The 26,274-nt window shown below is 32.8% G+C and overlaps 1 protein-coding gene across 1 annotated transcript in view; it reads left to right on the top strand.

The window, feature by feature from the left end:
* Gucy1a2 (guanylate cyclase 1 soluble subunit alpha 2) overlaps nt 1-26,274 on the top strand; it is a 277,284-nt gene that overhangs the window by 196,402 nt on the left and 54,608 nt on the right. The window lies entirely within an intron of this gene.

The following is a 26,274-nucleotide window of genomic DNA, read 5'->3' as shown; positions in this document are numbered from 1 at the left end:
TGTTTTTGTCTCATTAATTGTAAAACTACCTGCATTTATTTTTTCAATTAAAATTAATCAAGCAATGTAATGTATTGCCATTCAATCCCTATATATTCAAGCAAATTACTGTTCAATAAGAACTCAAATGAAACTCAGAGGCTAGTATTAGACAATATCTATAAAGTATACATGAATATGGTATTATACAATGAATTATGAAAATTTAGCCCCAGTTACTGTAATTCATACTTATTTTGAAAATAGTGATTCGAAATTTTTATGCTTGATTAAAATAATGCATTGTTCTTCTGGCTGAAAATATGGAAATGCCAGCATTATGACCATTCCTTTTTAAATCCTCCCTAGGGAGAACCTGATTTTCTGGTATTTTTTTAAAAATAGACAATTGAAAAGTAAAATCAGATTTCTATTCTCTCTCTTTTGTTCAAGTTAGCTATATTATGATTTCACTAGAAAATGTACAACTTTATGCTTTTAATCTTGAGAGCCTAATCTTACAAAAGTATTTTAGCTAGAGTTTTTAGTGCTTACACTAATAGTTTAAACACTCTGATTGAAATAACCAAACATTTATTACTGCTTGTACTTTATTCTTATAAAGAAGTATGCTTATAAAGAAAGGGAAATTGGATTGAGGACTGACTAGAAGATGTTTTTAAATATATTATACAAACAAGAAATATTTTAAAAATTTAAGCTTTGGAGGAATATTGTGTCCAAATGTTTAAGTTTTAATTCTGGACTGCAGTTTAAAAAAAAAAAAACTATTTTCATCTCATACACATAACAATTCAAATTCCCTTCATTAGGTCAGAGAACAGTACATTTCATATAATGAGGCAATTATAGAAAGATTACAAAGCAGATTTAAAAAACAATATGTAATCATGTTGTAATACTAATGTGTTTAGCAATCTCAATTGCAAATCAGGGAAATGTTGTGAATTTTTTTCTAACTGCCTAGTCAAAAGCAGAAATATTAATGTATAATTTACATTTATTGTAATACATTAAATTGTAGCTCCTTAAACTTCAACGTCTTCTAATGAATTTATAGGATTTTTTTTAGATTATGAAATAATCATTCTCCAATTAAATTTAAATAGTTGTTTCTATTTGCTAAGGAAACTCAATGTTGTTATTTTAATATTTTGAAAAGATTTGATCTTTGCAAATTTTGCTATATTTAATTAACTCCCATGAGATTACAGCTTGAGATTTTATTTAGAAAAAGAAAAGCTAATTATATAATAACAATTAATTTTCTGTGGTTTCTTGATAATTGTTTATAAAATCCTAATTATTACTTTTCATTCTGTAGTATGTATATTTATGTGAGATCCTCTACCTGTAAATTCTGTGTCTCGTGAGAAAAATTTAAGAGATCTGAAAGAACTACAGTCATTAATTACATAGATATTATATTAACTTATTATTAAGATACTAAGCCTAGTTGTTTCCACTTCTCATGTTTATCTATTAGACACATGAGTTTACTTTTAATCTCCTATCTAATGCATATATTGACATTTCTAGCAAGTTATTACTTATTGTAGTGATAATATACAAAACATTATATATTATTATGGGTAAAAATTATGGCTACATAGATTTTTAATAAATCTAGTTTATAAATAGTGATTTTATGTGGCATTGAAAATATGTATAGGGTTTTTTTTTCACTTTAAGTACTTGCTCACTGAGAATTTAACAGTAGATGAGGTGATTACATGTTCTTCTCTGTAGTTTGCTTCTTTTAGTTCTTGGAGGTTTGTATATTCTGTCCTTAGATTTGTCTTTTAACTCACTGTTACTCCTCTTATCTGATTTTCAAAAAATCACTAGTTAAACCCATCAATATCATGCTTAATGTTGATTATGGAAGTTAACAGTTTAACATTTCTATCACCTGATTCTATTTTTCATTTGTTTTATTTCTTTGAATACATCATCTATAGTGATCTTAAACTCTTTGCTTGTTAAATCCATTCTCTAGAGCCCCTTTTGTCTATTACATTATCTCTTTGTTCACATAGTTTTAAATTCTGTTGTCTTCTGTGTGCCTATTGTTGGAGATTATATATAAAATGTTATAGACATAATTGAATCCTAAGCTGATGTTAGTTACCTTTATGCAGAGATATTTTGCATGTGGTTTTGGAAGATGCTTGGGGCTCTAGCAATCAGGGATCAGGTACATTAGGTTGGATATGGAGTTCTGTAAAGACTAATGTATTTCTCATTCATGACTTTTTTGGTATTGCCCTAATACCTGTGGTATTGTCTGTCAGGGTCTTACCTCAAAGTAAGGAGGTTTTTGCTAAGGTCTGTCCCTTGGCACAACTTTAACATTTGTCCCCCTAATCCTGCAAGGCTGTCAGAAGTACTGTTTTTCGAAGTTACCTCTTTAAAGTCAGAAGATGCCTGTCGGGGGAGGGGGAAGCACCCCCAAATTTATGCTAATCTCTTCTTAGGTTCATCTTCCCCATTTCTTGGTACAGTACTTTTCCATTGCTTTGTCAGTGGACCTGCAGAATGTTATGTAAATTGCATAATCTGCTATTACTAGGCATGGAAGTTCAAAGTGATGCATATTTTTCATAAGAATTAACTAATAATAATTCACTCTCACAAATCTGTAATTATGCCTATTTTAAACCCAAGTCACAGATGAAATTAAATAGAAAAGACAAAAAACATCTATTTGTGTGACAGATAGCTCCTGCAGAAAAACATAACATCTATGGAAACATGTAACAGTATGTGAGGCAGTCACTGTTCTTAGTGCTTTCCTGTAGTAAATAACTCATTTAAGCCTCACAATAATTCTATGAGGGAAGTACTGCTATTATTTCCACTTTGAAATGAATGAAAGGATAAAAAAAAAACTAACCAGAGCCCCTAATCACTACACTGTATTAACTAAAAACATGTTAACATACTGTCATATTTTCCTATTGCCTCTTCAATTATCTATTAAATTAGACTTTTCATCACTTAGGTCTTTAAGAAATTTAAATTTATATTCAGTTTTATCTTTAAAAGAGAATAGAATTAGATAATCTGTTTTAGAGTTATTCCATTTGAAATTATTTTTGAATTAGAAAATAAAACAGGTCCAGTTATGTGGCAGATAACTATAGTGTTCTTCTATCATTATTTTGAAAATTGTAATCACTGGCCAAATCAGGGTGGGAACATCTATAAATCATGTTTCTGTTATTTTTTTCTGTTTATTTTCCCCACAGTTTATTCTTTATTGTGAATTGTCATGCAGAAGCTACATGGTTAAAAGTGTTATATTTATATTATTTCATAGGTTATATTTGTGGGGGGCAGGTAATCTGGGATTGAGCTCAGGGACACTCAACCACTGAGCCACATCCCTAGCCCGATTGTTGTATTTTATTTAGAGACAGGGTCTCACTGAGTTACATAGTGTTTTTCCAGTGCTAAGGCTGACTTTGAACTTGTGATGCTCCTGTCTCAGCCTCCTGAACCCCTGAGGTTACAGGTATGCACCATGCACCTGGCTCTAGGTTATCTTTTGAATGGAGCATTGCATCATACTCTGGTTAATTGTTTTTAGATGTTGAACAAAATATTTATTTCAAAGAATTTCTCATCTGAGATGCTGCTGTAGTGCTGAGCTTTAATAGAGCATCCTTAATGCCTTATAATCCCTCTATAAGATGTTGGCATAATGATTTAATATACTATATTATGTCTGCAATGTTATGTCAATGAGAGAGAATTCCACAGCTAACAAAATTTAGCTTTTATCTGTAATCATGAATGATTCCAATATTTTATTTTCACAGACTTTTAGTCATATTTTCAATCTATGGAAAAGGAGTTTATTAGGCACATTTCAAAAAATGCTGGTATTGCTGAAGAGTTTTATTATGACACTTGCCACACTGATTTTTCAAGCAGTTTGTGAGAATATTTACATAGTTGTGCTACATGAAAAAAAAATAGTAGTAAGTTAATGAAAGAAGAAACAAAGCCAAGCAACAGGAACAATGCTAAACTGATTGACATGTAACTATGTGTGTAAAGTGCAGAAGTGCTCATTGTTGTTTTGGGCGAGTCTTTTGACTTTCACATTTTTGAATGGAAACACATCCTATTTATTTATTTTGGTTCCAGGGATTGAACCCAGTGTTGCTCTACCACTGAGCAACATTCATAGCCCTTTTTTTACTTTTTGAGATAGTGTCTCATTAAATTACTTAGGGCCTCTATATGTTTCTTATGATTCCCTTGAACTTGCAATCCCCCTGCCTGAGTCACTGTGTTTACAGTCCTATGCCACCATGCATGGTGGGACATACATTCTATAGTGGAGACTTGTTTTAAATATTTTTAAGTTACTCTATTAAATACTATCACTATGAGGTGAATACTTATAAAGAAGTTATAATCTATTTTACTTATTTTAAACTGTCTCTTTTCTCTCCCAGGAGTACTGACACATTGTCCTAAGAGGCTAAAAATTTTATTAGTGAAGGTATTAATTTTTATTTGATTTTCATGTGCTGTGCTTCCTCATACATCTATGGAGCCTCCAAGGAGCTAGGTAGCTAAAATTTTTATTTATCTGAGTTTATGTAAAGAACAAAACTCTATTTGCCGATTCTTGTTCCCGAAAAGACATTAAGATGTGATTTCACCAACCCATCTTGAAAGGTGAGCCCATTACCTTTAGACCATGGTGTCTTTCTTCTACATTATTGAATAAGAGACCTTTTATCTTTTACTGCCATTTTAACCTAGTCTCTTTTAAGGCTATTGTGAAATATACCAACATTAGCAGCTTGAATCTTACAGTATGAAAATAGCAAACTACAATAATTTGTAAAGCAGTTATGTATTATCTACACACTAACCACACTGCACTGTTGACTTAGATATTGTTTTATATTTGATATTCTGTCTTGAAATGTCATTTATCATCCCAAATAAAGGTTCAAAAATATTTAAATGTAACTTTATAGTGCTTTAAAATTACAAAAAAAAAAGAAGTAATTTCTGAACTAGCACATAGCAGAGAGTCAAAATCACCTATAATTTACCAACTAATCCTAAGTTCATTTTATGTTGGGTTGTATAGCTTTTCAAACCTTTTTTCAGTTCCTTGGCCCATTTATTGATTGGATTATTTTGTATTTTGGTGTGTAGCTTTTTGAGTTCTTTATATATCGTAGATATTAGTCCTCTATTTGATGTGCAAGAGGTAAAAATTTGCTCCCAAGCTGTAGGCTCTCTATTCACCTCGCAGATTGTTTCTTTTGCTGAGAAGAAGCTTTTGAGTTTGAATCCATCCCATTTATTAATTCTTGATCTTAATTCTTGCACTATAAGAGTCTTATTAAGGAAGTAGGGGCCTAATCCCACATGAAGGAGATTTGGGCCTACTTTTTTTTCTATTAGATACAGTGTCTCTGGTTTAATTTCTAGGTTCTTGATCCACTTTGAGTTGAGTGTTGTGCATGGTGAGAGATAGGGGTTTAATTTAATTTTGTTGCTTATGGATTTCCAATTTTTCCAGCACCATTTGTTGAAGAGGCTATCTTTTCTCCAATGTATGTTTTTGGTGCCTTTGTCTCTTATAAAATAACTGTAATTATGTGGGTTATCAGCCAAGGAACTGAACAGACACTTCTCAGAAGGTGATATACAATCAATCAACAAATATATGAAAAAATGTTCAACATCTCTAGCAATTAAAGAAATGAAAATCAAAACTACTCTAAGATTTCTTCTCATTCCAGTCAGAATGCAGAATGACAGCTATAAAGAATACAAACAACAATAAGTGTTGGCAAGGATGTGGGGGGAAAGGCACACTCATACATTGCTGGTAGGACTGCAAACTGGTGCAGCCAATATGGAAAACAGTATGGAGATTCCTTGGAAAACTAGGAATGGAACCACCTTTTAACCTAGTTCCTCGGTGTATACCCAAAGGACTTAAAAACAACATACTACAGGGACACAGCCACATCAATGTTTATAGCAGCACAAGTCACAATAGCTACACTGTGGAACCAACCTATATGCCTATCAGTAGATGAATGGATTTTAAAAAATGTGATATATGGGGCTAGGGTTGTAGCTCAGTGGTAGAGAGCTTGCCTTGCATATGTGAAGCCCTGGGTTTGGTCCTCAGCACCACATAAAAATAAATAAATAAATAGGTAAATAAATTAAATAAATAAATAAAATAAAGATATTGTGTCCATCTACAACTAAAAAAAATCTTAAAAAAAGAAAATATTATACGTACATACATACACACAGACACACACACAATGGAGTATTACTCAGCAATAAAGGAGAATAAAATCATGGCATTTGTAGGTAGATGGATGGAGTTGGAGAATATATTGCTAAGTGAAGTTAGTCAATCCAAGAAAACCAAATGCCAAATGTTTTCTCTGCTATAAAAAGGCTGATTCATAGTGGGATTGGGAGGGAAGTTGGGAGGGGGAGCAAGGGAGGATTAGATGAACTCTAGATAAGGCAAAGGGTGGGAGGGGGAGGGAGGGGACATGGGGGTAGGAAAGACAGTGGAATGAGATGGACATCATTACCCTAAGTACATGTATGAAGACACCAATGGTGTGAATATACTTTGAATATAACCAGAGATATGAAAAATTGTGCTCTACATGTGTAATATGAACTGTAATGCATTCTGCTGTCATATATAACAAATTAGAATTTAAAAAAAATCTTTTCTCTATGTGAATATACAACACATGGAATTAGAAAGTACAGATTTGAAAAGTAGATTGTTTATTCATTTTGGTGATGTTGTAAGACACAGTGTACAAAAATGTGCATGCATCCTAAATATGTGGGAAAGACCTGGTTAGCCCTAGGAAGCATACTTTACTGTTATTAACTTAGATTTTGTATCTTCCTCTTCTACAATTTTGAGTAATTGAAAGCAAGTTTTTAATCACCTGATTTGGAAATGTGGCACTAATAATTCCGTGTCACAAGTGCTTTTAAAAATCTGTTAAGCTTCGTGTTGATGTCATGTCAGGCATATGGTAATTGTCTGGGTCACCACTATAATGTTCCCTATTTGGAATATGGTTTCCTAGCAACTCTTGCTTTTTCCTAATGGCTGAATTGATTTCTGCACATTTGTAATGCTTCCTACTGCATCAGAAATTGTCACCTTGTGTGCAAATGTTACAAGATCAAATTTACATGTAGATTCAATTCTAGAAATTACTCTGCTTTATCACTTGCCTTTAATGTGTTTGTTCACAGGTTAAACCAACCATAAAAAAATGAATTTAGTAAAACCTCATTAATTCAGACCTCAGACTTTGGGGGGAATATGGTAATTTTAACAACAGTGTCCGAATATATGCAAATATTTCCTATTGGGAGACCTGTTAAAGTTGAAGAAACACAGTAATTTTGATGGTCAAATGACTATGTCATCAGGACATGCACAGAAACACAGGTCTAGAGTGTACCCTGACTGTCCATAATGAAGAAAGGCTTCTTTTGGAGGCAGCTTGCTATTTCCGCTTAGATGAAGGCTGTTTCTACATGAATCTGTCTACAGCCTTACTAGGAGTGACTTTGAACTTGTTTGTTCAACAATTTTTTTAATGCTTACTATTTTCTAAACAATTGGTTAGGCAATATCATGTAAGGCTAAGCAAACTAGATATGACTCTGATCCTCTGAAGAATTACAATCTATGGAATCTACCACTACAAATGACTGACTTGGTCAGGAAAAAGGAATAGACATGAATTCTCTCATTATTATTTCCATCTTAATAATGAGACATTTTGTTAGGCTTTTAGAAATATTTGGCAAAGGCTTTCTTTGTACAACAGATATTCAAGGTATTGCTGTTTTTATTTAGACTGAAATTATTTTGGTGTCTTTGTAGATTTTGTATCTTTCTAAATAAGTGGAACTGAAAACATTGAAAACTAATTGTTTAATCATTTAATCTATATAATAATCCTATGAAGGGCACTTTTTTTTTGCAGTTATATATACTTTGATGATCAAGAAAATACAACATCAAGGGGTTAAAGTATAAGATCAAAGAAAATATATGTCATAAATCTTCTATATGTCAGACTTATATGAAGTATTTTATATACATTAAGTCTTTTAATCTCTCCCAAACTGAAAAGTTTCAATAAATCTCAGTTTACATTTAAAAATTTTTAGACTCAGAATTTAATGTTATTTGACTAAAATAATATAGCTGGTCAATTGAGATACTAAGTTTGAACTTTTGATTTTTCCATTGTATCAAACTTTCCAGATCTTCACCAAAATGCCTACAGGGGAATTTTTGTTAGTAATAAGTAATAATAATTTTTGTTAGAATTTGTTAGTTATAATTTTGTCACTTAGTAATAAGTGTCCCCCTCTCACATAGTGCTTCCTATGCCCTGAGCACTAAGCTATGCTGGAGAATATGTGTGCTTTGAATCTCTTTCTACATCTTGTATATACATATGTAAATACAATATATTTATATGTATATGTGTGTGAGTTTAGGCATATTTTCATCTTTGTGAAATCTATATGTATACACATATTATCATGTAAGTCTTATAATAATCATGAATGAGAAATTAGGTGTTATTATCTAAAGATAATATAACTCAGAAAATCCAGAATCAGAGAGGTTAAAGGACTTATTGGCAAATAAGTGAATAAATAAAGAAGACTAAATAGAAGTTGACTCAGAATTGGAATTCAAATCTGACTTCAAAGTCTATACTCTTAACCATTACCCTATACTATCTTCTACAATATAATTAGAACATATGATTTCTAATCTTATGACTAAGCTAATGACTTTAATCTTTCTTAAAAATTACATTCTTCCTTGTTCCTTAAGACAGAAACATTAATATGAAATAGCAGTACCATGTCTTGAATGCATTCTAATTTGAGACAAAATAGAATGTACATGAAAATGTTGAAATAATGAGTATAATTATGTCTGTATTTAATATAAGGAGATAAAAATTGCAGGTTCTATAGAATTTTTAAGTCTCTGAAGAAAAATTATGTGGGAAATAATATTGAAATATAAACTTCTTGATAATAGCTTCTTATACACAATAGAAGATACGATCTACTCTTTGTAGCAATGTAATAATACAAACCTAGGAAAACGAGATTTAAAACCATAAACGAGAATCCAAAAGATGCATTTATTCTTTTGGACATATTCTCCAGATGATATCAGTAGATATTTTTTGTATATTAACTTATCTATGATTACTTTTGTACTTACAATAACTCAAATATCTGATTAAAAGTCTGAAATATTTCAAATGATTTGATTAGGTGACCAGAAAGCACTTACTGAATTTCTCTCATGTATAAACTACATAATTGAATCACAAACCAAAATGTGGGAGTGCCAAACACTAATCTGCAATTTTTTTTTTTTTGTCTTTCAAGTCAAAATTCTGTCTACACAATACTACATCTGGTCTCTTAAATCTATTCATTCAAAAACCAAATCAGCCACCCAGATTTTCAAACTCCAAGATTCCATTCAGTTTGTTTGCTTTAATTAATTAGCTTTTCTGAAAACAGCCTAGGCATAGAGATTTCAGTGGGGCTTGGCATCTTACCTATGAAAAGATTCAGATATGGAGGAAAGAAAACATGAATTCTGTTTCTTCTCCCTCAGTCAGGTATTTCCAAAGACTCACATGTCTGCCCTCCTATCTGAGTTTGTTTCCTCTTCTGTGGCTGCACTCCACCTTTGGGCTCCCTCAGTCTCCTTTTCTTTCTCAGTTTTATAAAAGCAATTGTCATTTTTCTACTAATTACCTTCACTACTTTAAAAAGTCTTTATTGTTATGAAAAATTGATGTAAAACTGTTCATACTTATTTAGAAGAAAGAGATCTTTCCATTTTAACCTTATAGTTCTATATTTGCATTTTCCAAATATATGTATGAATTACTTCTAGTTATGTATTCATTTTTATTATCAATAGAAATTTTACCACTGGTGTCATCATGGACCATTTTTCTTCCCTTCTTTATAGCTTTCTGTAATTAAAATGAGCCAATTTTAAAATAAGTAATGCAGACTCTCACCTATGCATTCAATTAATCAGGAATCATGAGTAGACAATGCTTAAAACTGCACAGGGTAAAAAATGTTATTGGATAAAAATTAGTGGGAGCTTCATATTCTTTCACAAAATTATTCTATAAAACATTTGGCTATGAAACTTAGAGTTGATTGAAATAATTAACATAAAAGAAAATTATAGTGGTAGAAATTAATCTGAGTAAACTACTATTAATGACTTGCAAATTATCACTATAAAGTTTAAATTGGAATAAATTGATGCCAATTAACTTTCAGAGGAGCACAACTGGAAATGTAAACTATTGAAATTAGTTAACTGTACTATATAGAAAGTAGATCAAGGAATTATGTTGACCTAATGACATTTAGTCAGAAAATAATTTCTTCTTAATAATTTTCATGTTAAATTTTTGCATTTAATTTTAACTTTGTACTCCTTTAATGGAGTTCAGATGTCTCATACTATAAAATGTTTTATTAGCCAAAGGAATTCTTTGATAAATTAATGGATAATATATCATGTTCTAGACATGCATGCTCAATAAATTGAATTAAATTTGCCAAGTGGTAGGAAAAAATAAAGAATTTCATTTAGTCATTTTAATATTGTTAACTATTTTATCTTTTTGTATATGTTTATAGTTTTTTTCTCTAATCCTTTGTTGTACAAGTCAATATTCTTTTACATTTGAAAAAATTTTGCCATGGCATTTATTTGGTATACAAATAAATACATGGTTTATGGTATCTATATAAATGTTTGATATTCTCAATTCCTTTTCTCATTTTCTCATGTTCCTTTTTTCCTAAATGACATGTTCATATAATGTCCTTGTGAAAAATACTATATGTATCTCATAGTCATTTTTCATCTTTAACATTGAAGACAGCAATAAATAATTTTGCTAGAAAAGTATAATGAAATAAAGTGGAACTGACTCATCACACCAGTATTACAAACATGTGTCATGAGGTTGTCATGAAGAATGATGTTCATACTCTAATGCAATGGAGCACCTTGTGATATATTAAAGTCGCTTTTCTATTTAGCTGTATTATGGTTAGCAAGTTATATCCAAACATTATTGTCTATAGTTTTGTTTTCTTTTAAACTCACTTTAAAATGAGATGAAAATGCTCATCTTATGGTTAAAAAGGCATGCCCAGGGAAGAAAAAGTCTACCATATTTTTAAATATACAGTCTGTCAGAAATGTAAGCATGACAAATTAGCCATGAACAATCCTGGAAAAGCTTCCTTTTTCAGATTGGTACATTAGGGCTGTTTGTGCCTTCAAATATTTGCTCCAAAATGACTAATTCCTATTTTAAATCAGGAAATTTATCAGTGTTTTCAAGTAGGTTGGTATTTTGATTTAAGAAAAAATTACCTGAGGCAAATGTATCTGTCCAATTTTACGGTATTGTTTGCATAACTAGTTCATGCCAGATTCTACAGCCAAATGTATTTGCCCAAATCCTCCAGATGTTTTCTGATTTGCTACTGCTGTCTAAAAAATGAATGCTGTTATAATCATAAATGCAGCTTTTTTGTTTTCCTGAACTGGGGCCAATATAACCTTTCTTCTTTTCTTATGGATTAGCTTAGCCAGAACTGAACCAGAGTTAATTTACAAAAGGATAGTAATACAGTAGCTAAGGAAATTCAGTTGTGAGTAATAATTGGCAATGATAAGATTTTAAACATTGGAAAATTTGGGGGACAACTCCCTTATCAACATGCGATAAAAAATATTTAACAAGAGTGTATGATTTTATCTAAGTTATCTAATTAGATAGCAATGGGACCTGAACCTCTGAAATTTACCAAGGAAACTAATGAAGAAGATATATCTAACCAGAAGAGGGAGGAACCATCTTGCAGGTGTTGTTGTTGCTGCTGTTTCTCCAGCAGCTGCTTATTGTGATGGAAGAAGTATTTGTTGGAAGTGTGTTTTGAGATTATATGAAAGAGGTGAAGACGCTATACAAATCTGTGGTGGAAGGGCCAATTATTTTTACTTAGTGTCCTTTCTCTATTATTGGAATATTACCATTTTTATTACTTCATTTTAATTCAATTAAAAATTATTAATTTTTCTCTTCAGTCTTCCTTCTGCAGGAGCTTCTCCTTGGGAATATGAGGCAACCAAAGTTGCCAAACAGATTTCCTCCCCTCCTAATCTAGAACATTGACACATTGTCTATTAATTCATCAAATAATTCCTGTGGCTAATAAAACATTTATAGTGTGAGACATCTGAACATTTTCTATTGACGTGCTAGGCCAGTTGTTTCTGTTTGTAAAAGGGGTAAAAACAGCAAATGAATACCTTCTGAATCCCCATGCCTCTTTTGTCTCATCCCATCCTCACAACATTTTCATTCTGAAAGCAGGAGAGTTTTGAAAATAGTAGTGCATCTTCAGTTATGAAAAATTTCCATCATTTCTTCTATTTGTTATCATCTTCAAATATGTCAAAGAAATTGGTGTAAGATTAGTTTATATCCAAATATCAAGTTATAAATACTATTCACATATTATACTTCTCTAAGGAAAAAAGAATATGACCAGTATAAAAAAATTAGTGGAACTGACTCATCACATCATTATTACAAATACATTTAAATGATATTTCTATTTTAGCATATGGTTAACATTCCTTGAAGAGCAAACTACTCTAGAAATTCACACTAAGCCATGCTTCTGAACTCACCCCAGCTTAGAACTATTCCAACTCTAGAATCTCAACTCCAAACATCCTTGCCTCATCACAGCCATTGGTTGGTCTGTCATTTCCTCTTACTGATCACTGGGATATCCAGTTATCCATTCCTAGGCTTTCCATTCATCTTGGCTGTTTTCCTTCTGTATTAGTTTGCTATGGCTTCTATAAAGAAATCTCACAAACTCTGGGTATCTTAGAAAAATAGGAATTTGACTCACAGTTCTAGAGGTTGGAAATCTGAGATCAAACAAAGTGTTGGCAGCCTTGTGCTGACTCTGAAGATACCAGGGAAAGCTCTGTTCCAGCTCTGTTCCAGAGCATTGCCCTGTGTGCATGTGCCTCTGTGTCCAAAGTTCTTTTTATAAGAACACCAGTCATATTGTATTAGGGGTCCACCCTACTCCAATATGAGTTCATCTTAATTTAACTTACATATGCAGTGAACCCATTTCCAGATAAGTTTGCATTCTGAGATATTGAAGACTAGGAATTCAACTATGCATTAGGAAGGAAGGAGCCAGGCATAATCCAACCTATAACTCCTTCTGTTGCCAGGATCCCAATGTCTGCTGTCTCAACATTGCTCCTACCTGGAGTCTCATTTTACTCTTCCTTATCTTCCATCATACTGGACCATGAGTCAAAAATTATCACTGCACAATTTATGTGTACTATTGAATAAAATTATGGAATTGTAGTAATTAAGAATGCATACTATTTTAATTCAATTGAACCCTAAATCTGCAAGCAGATTGTTTTAGTATCCCCTAGCTGTGATTGTTGCAAATGGTTTTCACTGTCTTCATCTCTTAACATTGCTACTTTTATTCTCAGCAGTCTCTTTCATTGCTAATTAAATGAATGTTAGAAGACATCAATATGAATGATCTGAACTTTTTTCCATGTCCCTTCCCAACATTGTTCTTTTTTTCAAATATTTTTTTTCCTTTACCTCTTCTATTTTCCCCTTTCCACTGGGTCCAGTGTATCAACAAAATTTGCTCTTTTATTAAAACAAAATTGTCATTTTCTTTGAAAGCTTCCTTCTCTAAATATATCACATTCTGCTTCTCCAAATATGATCAGATACAACACCAGTCATTCTGTTAGCTCTCTGTTGTCTGTGAAATAAAGACCAAGACCTAATCAGTACCTTTAATTTGTTTCCTAGGTAGTTTCTCAAATATATATCCTATTAAATAAGTCTTTCCTCCCTAATAGTATGACATTAAACATGCCAGACTAATTGCCTTTCTGCACATTGCTGTGTCTTTGTTTTAGCCACGTTATTATTGTTTTGCCTTTTATATTTATCTTGTTTTTGTTTGTTTACTTGTTCTCTCTCTTGCTTGGCCCAGCTCAAATTCTATAAGGTCATTCTTAACAGTCACATTCTCTTTAGTGGTAATTATTTACTACTTTAGGAAATTTATAACTTTTGTTACAACTAACCATTGATATTTACCATGTTATATGTGGTAAACAAATTGTATGAATTCTTAAGTTTTACATGCTAGACTTTAAAAACATTCAGGTCTGGGGGCTTGTCTTTTCCATTCTTGTGTATTGTAGTATAAACGATTTATTGATATTGGTAAAGTAAATGAAAACTGATACACTAATGCACAATGTTGGATCTAACAAGAAGAAAAATGATGTCTCCATATTTTCTTATTCATTCCTTGGTCATATTTTTCACACACTGTTTTTCTATTTAAAATATTTTAAAGATGCCATTATGTGCAAGTCACCAGGCACTAAAAAAATATAAAGAACTAATTTATTTTATAATTTAATTCTATAAATAAGACCATTTTGATAGCTTATTTGATAGTACAATATTGACTTTATATTTTAAATTTTAAAGATGGAAGTGTATTTTAAAAAATAAATCAGAAAATTTTTGCCAATATCTACATGTGGCCTATTAATAACAATAGCTCAGGAGTCTGGATTGTATTTAGTAATATTCATGTCAGTAGTCATACATATAGAAAACCAGGTCCTGTGTCAAATCCCAGGAAGGGAATCAGTAAAAGAAAAATGAATGTGATATAGTCTAACAATTGGATCATAATGGTTTCCATAGGACAATAAAACCAGTCAAATCTTCTCATAAGTTGGGTTTCATTAAACAGATAAGTTCCCATTCTGTTGTCCATCCTTTTCTGCCTTAGCTGACAAGACTGTATTAACAGAGCAGATTTTTCCTTTTTGGTATGTGTACATTTCAATATCTTGAATCTAAGTGACTGCATGCAAAATTCACTAAAGTTACCAAAAGTTGAAGAGTTACTTATTTCTGCCATTAACCAGTCATTAGAATTGTCATTATCAACCCTTTAAAGTGCAAAGTAGAAAAGTCTAACTGTACCAATAGTTGGGCTAGTCATATATTTTACATAGCAACATTATCCTTTTAAGAAACTATCCTTAGAAACGAGACGTGTATTAATATGCAGTCGCACATAGACAGCATTAACTAGGCATCATCATTTCATTTAAGAAGCACTCATATGATTAAACTGCTGAGCTAAAAAGTCTTCCTTAAAAGTTCTACTTTAGCAGAATGACTGATTTTATTTTCCAGCTGTCAATTTGATTGACAAGTAGGACCCACCAAGTGTGTTTCTATTGTCATAATTCAAGGACACCTTGAAAAGATTTCCCAAGGGGAAAGAAAGAAATAGAGAGAGGAAAAAAAGGAAACCACATTTCTGATGAAGATCTTATTTAAGATAAAATATAGAAAAATTTCTACATTCACTATGTTGCTAAAATCACTACACTGGTAAAATGCTTTTGTTGTGGGGTAGTGATTACAAAGTAAAATTACATAAAAATACAAAACAACACTACTGTAAATTAAATCAGTTATGCAGCACTATAAATGGATGGTAAATAAGAATGAAATATTTGATTTGTACTAATCAAATGAGACATGTGAATTCCAAGCATTACTTCCAGACTTGTGATAACTTACTTCAGTAGGCTCTGCAGCATTAGAGAAACGTCAAATGAAAGTAAAAAGTCATGGGTGATAACTTTTTTATTATTGCTACATTTTTCAATTAGTGAATTGTAATTATGCATAATGAGTTAATTGTGACTTCTTCATACATGCACATAACATAAATTTGCTCCGTTTCATTCCCCAGTATTTCCTTTCTCCCTTTCCTCCTCCCTCTCCCTGATCCCCTTCCTCTACTTTATTGGTCTCCTTTCTGTTTTTCTAATTGGTGCATTATAATCATACACAAAAGTAGGATTTGTTGTGATATATTCATGCTTGCATATAGCATAGTTTAGTTGATTTTATCCTCATGTGCCTCTTCTTTTCCCTTGATATCTTGGCTATTGTGAATAATGCTCAGTGAACATGAGAATTCAGATATCACTTCAATATGCTGACTTTAATTCCTTTGGACATATATCAAGTGATGAGACTGACGGATGATGTGGTAATTCTATTTTTAGGTTTTTGAGGAAGCTCCATACTTTTTTCCCAAAATGTCTGCCCTAATTTATAGTACTGCCAACAGTGTATACCCTTTTCTCCACATTCTTGCCAAGACTTACTGTGGTTTTAATTTGCATTTCTTTGATGATTAAAAATGTTAAGCATTTTTCATTATCTGTCGGCCATTTGTTTATCTCCCTCTGAGGACTCTCTATTCAAGTACTCTGCCTAGTTTTAAATAGGGTTATTTGTTTTCTTTTAACTGAGTTGTTTGTGAGTTCCTCCTATTTTCTGGATATTAATCCTTTATCTAATGCATGATTTGCAAATGTTTTCTCCCATTCTGGAGGTCATCTCCTCACTCTATTAATTGCTTCCTTTGCTGTGCAGAAACCTTTTAGTCTGATGAAATACCATTTGTTTCTTTATGCTTTTTGTTGTCTGTGCAAAAATTTGTAATCATGTCCAAGAAATTACTGCCTAGCCAATGTCATATTGTTTCCTCTTATGTTTTCTTCTACAAGTTTTATAGTTTCAGACCTTATGCTTAAATCTTTAATCTATTTCTAGTTGATTCTAGTAAAAGGGATGAGATTGAAAAACCATTTTCATCCTTCTCCATTTGTTATCAAGTTTTCCCACCCCTGTTTATTAAAGATAGACCTTTCCCATTCTGTGTTCTGGGCACCTTTGTCAAATCACCAAAATATAGAAGCAACCTAACTGTCTAAGAGTACATGAATGCATTAAAAGAACGTATGGTATTTACACAATGGAATACTCTTCAGCTCTTAAAAACCAGAAAATTCTATCTTTTTTCAGATAGCATGGATAAACCTACAAGACATTATATTAAATGAAAGAAGTCTGGTACAGAGAAACAAATACTAAATGATTTTACTTATGTATGGAATCAAAAAAGTCTAACTCAAAAAGTAGAGAGTAGAATGGCTGTTACCAAGGTTTGTATGTGGAACTGGACAGAAAAGAAGAGATGTCAATGGGTATGTAGTTTCAGTTAGGAGAAGAAAGTTCTGGTGTCCTGTTACATGGCATAATGACGAAAGTTAATAATGTATTGTGTATTTTTAAATAGTGACAAGAAAGGACTTACAATTTTCTCACCATAAAGAAATGATCCATATTTCAGGTGAGGGATATGCTAATTAACCTGCTAATTAATCATTCCAAAAATTTACACATGTATTGAAACATCACATTGTACCTTATAAATAAGTATAGTAAAAATATTAGTTGTTAATAAAAATAAAGTAAAACTTAGAAAAGAGACATGAATAAGTCAAGAGGTTATAAATGCAAAGAGAGAGTCTAAAAGTTCCTGGAGCTGTCCAACAGCTACAGCTGGACTCAGGTGGTTTCAAGTGCTGCAAAGTAGGGCAGCAGGAGGATTTGATCCACTAGTCATGAGGCATGAGACCTGACTGATTCCACAGAGCAAAGGAATTCTTGATGCTTGACTATGACCTAAAACAATACATTTCAAATATTTTATTCTTGTGAATAACAGTAAGAAAGGAAAGTATATATAATTCCATTGGGCATATGGAGACAACAGTTTATGAAATGATAGATAACAATCTGATATTTTTTTATTCCACACTATGCTGTGTTATTCCATTATGTTCTGTTCTATTTAATTAAACAATGCTGTACATAACTCCCTAAAGTAATTTTAAGAGCCATGGCTTGGAGAACAGTGGCTGAAAGATAATTAAATTAGTTTACCTAAGAAGGTAAGTGATGGCATATTAATATAATTAAAATCATGTGACCCGGAGCCATAAAGTAAAATTTTGAGAAATTATGATCCTGCTATCAAGGTCAGTTAAAAAAGAGCATAGTGAATTTCTAAGAAACTAGAAATCAGGGTTGCTTGGGTTCATACTCCATGGTACTGACTCTCATCTGTCAGTGTTTCTGAATCTATAAATGCGTAAAGAACATCCAACTCCCTGAGAGAACAAACAGGTGGGGACACAGAAGGGCTGCATAATGAGGTGCTGTGTCTCCTGTTTTTACCTCAGCTGCTGTTTCCTTCTGTTCCCATTCATGTGCATGCAGTGAAGAGAACAGCGTGTCCCTCCTGCCCAGCACGTGCACGTCCATACAGCCAGGTGTCTGTTACTCGCTGACGGAGCTGGCTCCTGTACTGACTCAGGATCTTTTGGCATGTTTGTTTCAGATTTATTGTTTTGACAGTTGTCATTTTTAAGAGTCTTTGCACTTTTGGTGGAGAAAGAGCTTTTAGTCTCCTAAGAGCAGAGCTCTATTATCATAATCACCTTTTAGAAAAGAGAAAATTACCTGTAATTTTTATACTCCGAAGGTGTATCATAATAATTCAACCACCCACCTTACCCTTAAAATCTTTTTTTAAAGAAACTATTCTTCTTTTTTATCTCTTCATTTTCTTTGGAGGAAATGAGAACTTAAGGATTTGGGAAATCCCACCCAGCCTCCATGAGCTTTGGCTGCCTCTTCCTACTGTCAGCTGTTGTGTTTAAGGATCTCGCTGCCAGGGGATCCACAGGATTGCTGTTGCAACACATGTCTTGTAAAAGGCCCCGTTAAAGGGCAAGTGAACAAGTCAGGCTACAGCAGCCCTCACATTAGCTGGAACTTTCCATGAGGTCCTTTGTGTTTTGGAATTCCTGTGGATACAGCCCCTCCTGAAACCTCCACTCTTAACTCCTCCCCATCACTCCTGCTAATTTGTCTCATGGGATATCTCACGGAATAGCACGTGTGTGCACATGCATGTAAGTCTACAGGTGCTCTATCTATATCAAGTTCTCACAAAATCACAATTGCAGTCAATTACCTTCTAATTACTGGAGGAAAAAAGAAAAAAACAGAAGAGATTGGTAGAGGGGAATAAAATGCAATCCCCAGGGAGGTACATGCCTTTTGCTGTCTGCTGCTTAATGTTCTACAGCTGGGCTCACCACTGTTTCTAATAAGCACCTTTAGCAAGTTGTTGTTTAGGCAGTTGTTGCTTTCTTCTCATTACAAAGGATTTTCTAGAACAGCAATCCCAAAACCGACCTCATGCATTGTGAATGGTATCTGTAAAATGAAGGCCTGCTGATGGAGTAACTTTGGAAAACATTGCCTACTCTACGAAGATTCATGAAGCATATTAGCATTTTAAAGGTTCTGAAAAGACTCAAGGTTAAGAAATTCAACTTTTCTAACCTAGCATTTCCCACATTTGTTATTTATAAAACAGCTTTTGGTGCTTGAAACATTGTGGTTGTTTGTGTAACAGAATGGAAAAAAAAACCCAAAAAACAGATTTGACCAAAGTTCTGTTTTGTTTCTTCCCTCCTGGCCTTCTTTCCTTCTTTAATGGTTTCTCCCTAAGTTCCTTTAGAAAATTCTCTCATTCCTTCAAACAACAGGTCTTTCTCATGTAATTTCTACATTGCATCACTAACATCAACCTCAGTGATATTGACTATAAACCACACAGTCATGGCTATTTGTACATGTAAATAAAAAATGTCACAGTACTGATGTTTGATTCTTATCTTTTGATTCACTTGGTGTAACAATGTGACTTTTTGAGCTCCAAAGGGATGAACTCCTTGTCTTTTTTCACATTTCCACCAGCTGTTTTTGGATCATTGTTAAGCTGAATGGATGGAGTTGGGTACTAAAAGCATAAGAACCTTTACTTATAGGAAGAAAGAAAATAGTATTATTTCTGAAGATAGATATGCATATTATTTATTACTTTCTTCCATGACTGTAATCTGAATTTATTTATTCAAATATCATCAACATCATCATTTCATTAGCACTAGTATTAGGAATTTGTTGAGCATCTACATTGTGTCAAGTATTATGTTAGAATATTTTTTTTTTTTTTGGTACCAGGGATTGAACCCAGGGTTACTTAACTACTGAGCCATATCCCCAGTCCTCTTTTGTATTTTATTTAGGGACAAGGTCTCACTGAGCTGTTTAGGGCCCTGCTAAGTTGCTGAGGCTGGCTTTGAATTCACGATCCTCCTGCCTCAACCTCCCGCACTGTTGGGATTACAGGCATGAACCACTGCCCAGAATGTTAGACCATCTTTAAATGTTATTCTTTTTATAGCAATCTTATGAGGTATGGCTTGGTTTCCTCATTTATGAAAGAAATGATCAGTAATATGAAATGACTTGCCCTAATCACATGGCAGTATATAGCAGAATAATAAATCAAACCTAGATCATTTTAGCACATTTTTCCCCTTGCATTATGAGCTTCTGCTCTTCAGTGTTGATCATCTCTTGGGTCCAGGCAGTGAAATGTTGCTCAGATTTCCATAGCTTTCACTCATGGCTTCTAGGTTTACCATGTAGTGTCTGCAACCATTAGCCAAAAAGAAAATTCTTTTATTCCTGCCCCAATTTCTTTGTCCTAATGAAGGGGCTGAAGGTGGAAATTCAGTACTTATTTCTGTAACAAATACTGATAAAGACTAACAAAATAATTGCAAATATACAAGTTTGAGATCAAAGTCCTAATAAAAAGAATATAAACTGAAGATGCATTAAATAGTGAATGTATTTACTAGGCTCATTACTACAAAACTATGGTGAGATTTAAGAAATGCTTGAAGAACTCTGGATAATATGTTATCCAGATACAAAATATGACAGTGACCACAAGAGACTCGGGTTGCTATGGAATACACTGAACAATGTTTATGCTATGCCAGAAAAAATATTTGAATATTAAAATCTTAATCCACTGAAATAATGATATGTGGCAACAGATGGTAATTAAAATAAATATTTGATAGGATTTTATTGTTTTAAAATGGGATGCAGTTTAATGAGGGGTATAATGCACACTAGTATAATAAAATGGCTAATAAATTACACTCTATTTTTTGAGAAAGTGAGAGCCAATTAGACAAATTGCTTCTCATTTACTTTTTAAAAGAGACGTGTTTGTGTGTATACACATATTACTATACATTCAGCAATGATTACTGGGGTTTATTAAGGTCCCTATAAATACAGATGCCATTAAATATAATTGCAGAAGCTAAATAGTTTACAATCTAAATATTATAATCTAATGACTAGTAGTAACACTTGCTGTGAACTATTTAGAAGGTATAAATTTGTGCTAAATAATTTAATTTTTCATTTCCTTTTTATATTCTGTTAACTCATAGTGAATTTTAATTTTTTCTCTCATTTAAATCTATTAATTTTTTTCTTTTCCTTAATAATTAGCAATGTTGTAGATATCACTTATTAATTTTCCACAAAGGAGTTTACACTTAGGAGTTTAAAAAAAAACAAAACAAAATACTTGGTTATAGGAAATGTTAGAATGGTGGCACTTAAGCATACTGTGGTTTAAGGACAAAGAGAAGTCAGTCATTACCAATATTGACAATACGAGTTCCCACTAATATATAATTTCGACAAGAAATATAATTAGCCATTTTTACATGGACCATAAAACTAATTCCCTCATTCTGGCCCAAGCATTGTGATGGCAGATTACTGTTTTTAAATTTAAGAAAGTCCTTGATACCTGTTTTCACTCAGTAGGTTCTATATATATTATTTTTCAAACAGCACCTCAAACAAGCTCTTTGTAAGATATACCAAGGAAACCTTTCTGCTCATTAGTTTGCATAAGCATGCTTTCCCAAAATGCCTAAAAATTATGAAGCCCAAACTGTATATATGGGGAAACTCGTATAAGACAAAGTTAAATTTTATTAAAAGGCAACCATTCTGGTGACTTATAAAACACATTCATTTTAATGGGAGCACAGAAAGATATTTGCTATAGTGAAAGTTTGCAAAGGCTCTCACACATTCTTCAATTTCCTTATTTTCAGTACCCTTTTCAAATCTGAGTGACAGGAAAATGTATTTCCTTTCCTCAGTGCAGTAATGGATGGTGGATAGGTATACTCATAATTTAGTAATGATGTAAATTGTGCATCCACAATCTTCTTGGTAGTTCATTTGTGACCTACTTCTAAATTGGAGCATGATTCATCTAAGATTGGGGTGCATTCGTAAGCTGGGGAATTACAAAAGAAAAAAAACTGTAATTTTTTAGTTTTCTGAATGCCATATTAAACTTTGGAATTTCATATCCAACTCTGGGCATGTTCATAGATTTAATTCATTTTGGCAAACATTTACTGAGTGCTGCTTATCAAGGTTCTGCCATGTGCTATACTAAGCAAGTAACTAGATTCATTTTAAGAAAATAATGGTTTTCTCTGACTTCAATAAGAGTCTATACCAGTAGAAGAGACAGATACATAAACACATGATTATAGTACAGAAAATTTAGTATATGCATAGCAAATGAAAGATAGAGGAGAAACCAATTTCAGCTGCAATCATGAAAACACACATTAATACGAAGTAGAAGAAAGGTAACCCAGTGCTGAAAAGTAAAGACAGGTGTGCTGGGCAGAAACTATATCACAGAAGGCTTTGTGGTGAGGCTGAGGAATGTAACTATTATCAAACAGGAAAATGACCAGTCTGGTGGTATTTTGGAATAAACTTAAGAACAGAAAGATCAGTTAGGAGGTTATTGTAGCAGCCCTGTGAGAGCCCATGAAAGCCTGAACTAAAGCAGTATTAAAGATAGAGAAAGGTTCAAAAATACATATGAATCTAACTTGATAGAACTTATGATTTGATTAGATGAGGTACATGAAGGAATAAAAGACTATTTCGAGGACCTTATCTTGGGTAGTGGCAATTTAGCAGAGTAATATTATGACATCAATGGGAACCTATTGCAGATCAAAAGAATGTGTAACCTATTTTTTAAACTTTTATTTATTATTAAAGCTTGAAGAAAATTCTTATTTATTTATTTTTATTAAATAAAAATAAAATCATATCTCTGTGAATCAAGTACTTCTGAAGTTCAGAACCTTAAAAATTCTTGCCTATTGAAAATCCATCCATTTGAAATTCTGTGTGCTTACTTTATTTCCACTTATTGTTTGATTTTTTGAGTGCATTTTGATAACAACATGAACTGTGCTAAAATGATTTAAATGGCATTCAGTTGAAAATTTGTAATTGATTGGTAAGCAATTCTAAGTAGGTGTACTGGAGTAATTTCTTTTTACAAGTGAATAATGTGTTAGTCCAAGAGAAGAAAAATAAGCAGATTTGTTACAAATTCAAATTTCATAATTTTATTTATTTTTTTTCCTATTTTACTGTATGCATTAAGTACAAATAAATGTCAAATTCATGAAGCAGTTATCTAGATTAATAACTAAAATGATTCAGTGAATTTGATTTTGACATTTTATTTTACAACAGTCTATCATGTTCCTGGTAATTGCTTGTGTCTGAAGCAAGGAGCATGTACATGTATTTGTTTCCCTATCACCATCACCATTGTGATATCCAAGTATCTATTTATTGATAGTGCTAGTAGAACACCCCACTTTCATTAAAAGGCATACATTTGTTTCTTCCAGAATAATTTTGACAATGATATAAAATGTATCACCATTTATTTTAGTACCTTCCAATAATTTCCTGGTTTCTACTAGTGGAACACAAGAGCCAATTCTCCAACACTCCATTTTTATAATTATGGTCTATTTTCCCCTCTTCCTTCTCCTGGGATATACAGTGCCATCACACCTTGCTGATATTTCTACTGCATTATCTTTTCCATTTAATAAAAATGTCAGCTTCCCAGGTCCTGTGCATGCTTCAGTGTACAACTCTAGAGATGCTGTGCAATGTGATAGCCCCAAACATAAGTGCTATTCAGCCAGTTAGATTCACATAGCCTGAGATGTGCTATAAATGAAAAATAAATGAGACATCAAAGATATTCTTAAAAAGGAACACTTAAAAAGTCATGAGCAATTTTTAATTTTATTACAGTTTGAAATGATAATATTTTGGATGTATTAAGTTAAATACAATGTTATTAAATTAATTTAAGCTTTCTTTTATTTTTAGTATGATTATGAAAAATTATTAAATTGCATATGCACCTTACACCCATGGTCTGCATTGTTTTTCTGTTGAACAGCACTGCCACAGAGGCCATTAGGGTTAAAGGAGACATACTTTCTGCTCTGAGGTCATTCCACTACATATGAAAGTAATATCACAATGTGCTAAGATCCTTAGGAGATGTAAAGAGAAGAATGAGTAATCATTTCTAGCTGGACATGGAGGAAACGACTTGAACCATCACAGAAGGAACTCAGGGTGTTAGCATTTCAAGCAGAGAAAACAGCCCAAATAGGGTCTGGTGATTAAAAACTAGGTTGCTGAAACAAGCCTTAGAATATTATTTAATCACATCACTGCCCTGTGACCAACCATGGAAAATAAAACCTATCAGGAAAATATTCCCAGCTCCTGAGCAGTTCCCCTCAACACATCTGTTGCCACTCCCATGCCCATTTCCAGCAAGGAAATCCCTTCTCATGGAGGGCGTACAGAAGTGCTTCTGTATGACATACCAGAGAGATGCTACTTCAGCTACACCTGCAAGGGAGTTGAGGAGCTGAACTTCCCTGTGGCTACTGCAATGGAAAGAAGGGCTTCCCTTACCTGACACCTTTGGGTAACTCCTGGAAAGAATGGAAGGACAACTCACATTTTCAACAGAGTGTCTCCAGAGAACGGGTGTATTTTGTTGGTCACTGTGAAGTATTTCACGAATGAAGAAAATGAATGAAAGAAGAAAGGAAGAGCAACGAAAGAAGTAGGGAAAAATCAGTTTCCAAAAGAGATGACAGTAGGAAACTCAGATGGAGAGAAAGAGAATTGAGGTTTATAGCTGAGGCTGTGTAGTGCCTTGCTTGGGTTTGAATTTAGGGTCTGGCAAATGCTATCTTTACATTATGGGCAAATTGTTTGTTCCTTCTTAGTTTCAGTATCAAAATCTGTAAAAAATTACAAAGCATTTTATAGAGAGTTATAAAAATTAGAAATAATGTACAACAGTGTCTGTTGCTCTGTGTCACTAAATGTTAACTGTTAGGTTCAATGTCTCTTCATTGAATAATTTTGAATATTATGATCTTATTTTGTTTTATTTTGGTTGATACCCTGGAAAGAACTGGGCTTGTTTGGTCTTAATTCACATATCCCATCTATTTCTTTTAAAGAGAAAGTAAAAAGACCATACAAGAACAAATTTTATTTCATTAATTCTAAAATACACATTTCCTCCCTCCTATTTAATTAACATCACTGAACCCAGGAAATGTCTTCCAGTTACTGGTATCATTCAAAAGTCAACCAGGCTGAGGTACTTGTCACTCTCTGCACATATGTGAAGATGTTAATATTGCTGGTGTCGTGTGTACACAAACACAACTCTTGGTATTTAAACCTATGAACCAGTTAAGGATTATTTGAAGCAAAAGTATGGGTTCTGGTGATTGTTAGCAAACCTTCTTTTCTTCATTTCCTGGTAAAATTCAGAAGTTCCAGCCTCAAAACTTGATGATAAGTGGAGCCTCTTAAGAGGACATAAGTGGAGAGGACAACAGTACTTCCAATTTCAACAATGATTCTGAAGAATTAGACTGTGAAAATTAGGAATAACTTCATATAATTATTTGTTTATAGTTTCATGTGTGTACAGAACAAATATGATAAAAACATCTAAGTAAAAGACACTTTTGTAATTGTTAAGGGAAATTCTGAGACATGAATTCATTTGTCAGGGTTTAATTGATTATATATGTTTTCTTTCTTAGTAGTACATGAATTACACATGCTTTTTTACAATTATTAGAGCCTTACATTCTATGAAATGCAGTATTTTTTCAATCTACTCTGAAAGTACATAAACAAAAGATAATCCAGAGCAATATCCACAGGCTTATGGGATATTCTTAGTATTCTTAAGGCCAAGGCAGGCCAAGGGCAGAATTATGAGGTAAACAAAGTATGTCCTTGA

This window comes from Ictidomys tridecemlineatus, chromosome 4 (genome assembly GCF_052094955.1).
Source record: "Ictidomys tridecemlineatus isolate mIctTri1 chromosome 4, mIctTri1.hap1, whole genome shotgun sequence".
In the NCBI taxonomy this organism is placed as follows: Eukaryota; Metazoa; Chordata; class Mammalia; order Rodentia; family Sciuridae; genus Ictidomys; species Ictidomys tridecemlineatus.
Note: the sequence above shows the minus strand (reverse complement) of the source record. Positions and strands in the feature narration are given on the sequence as shown.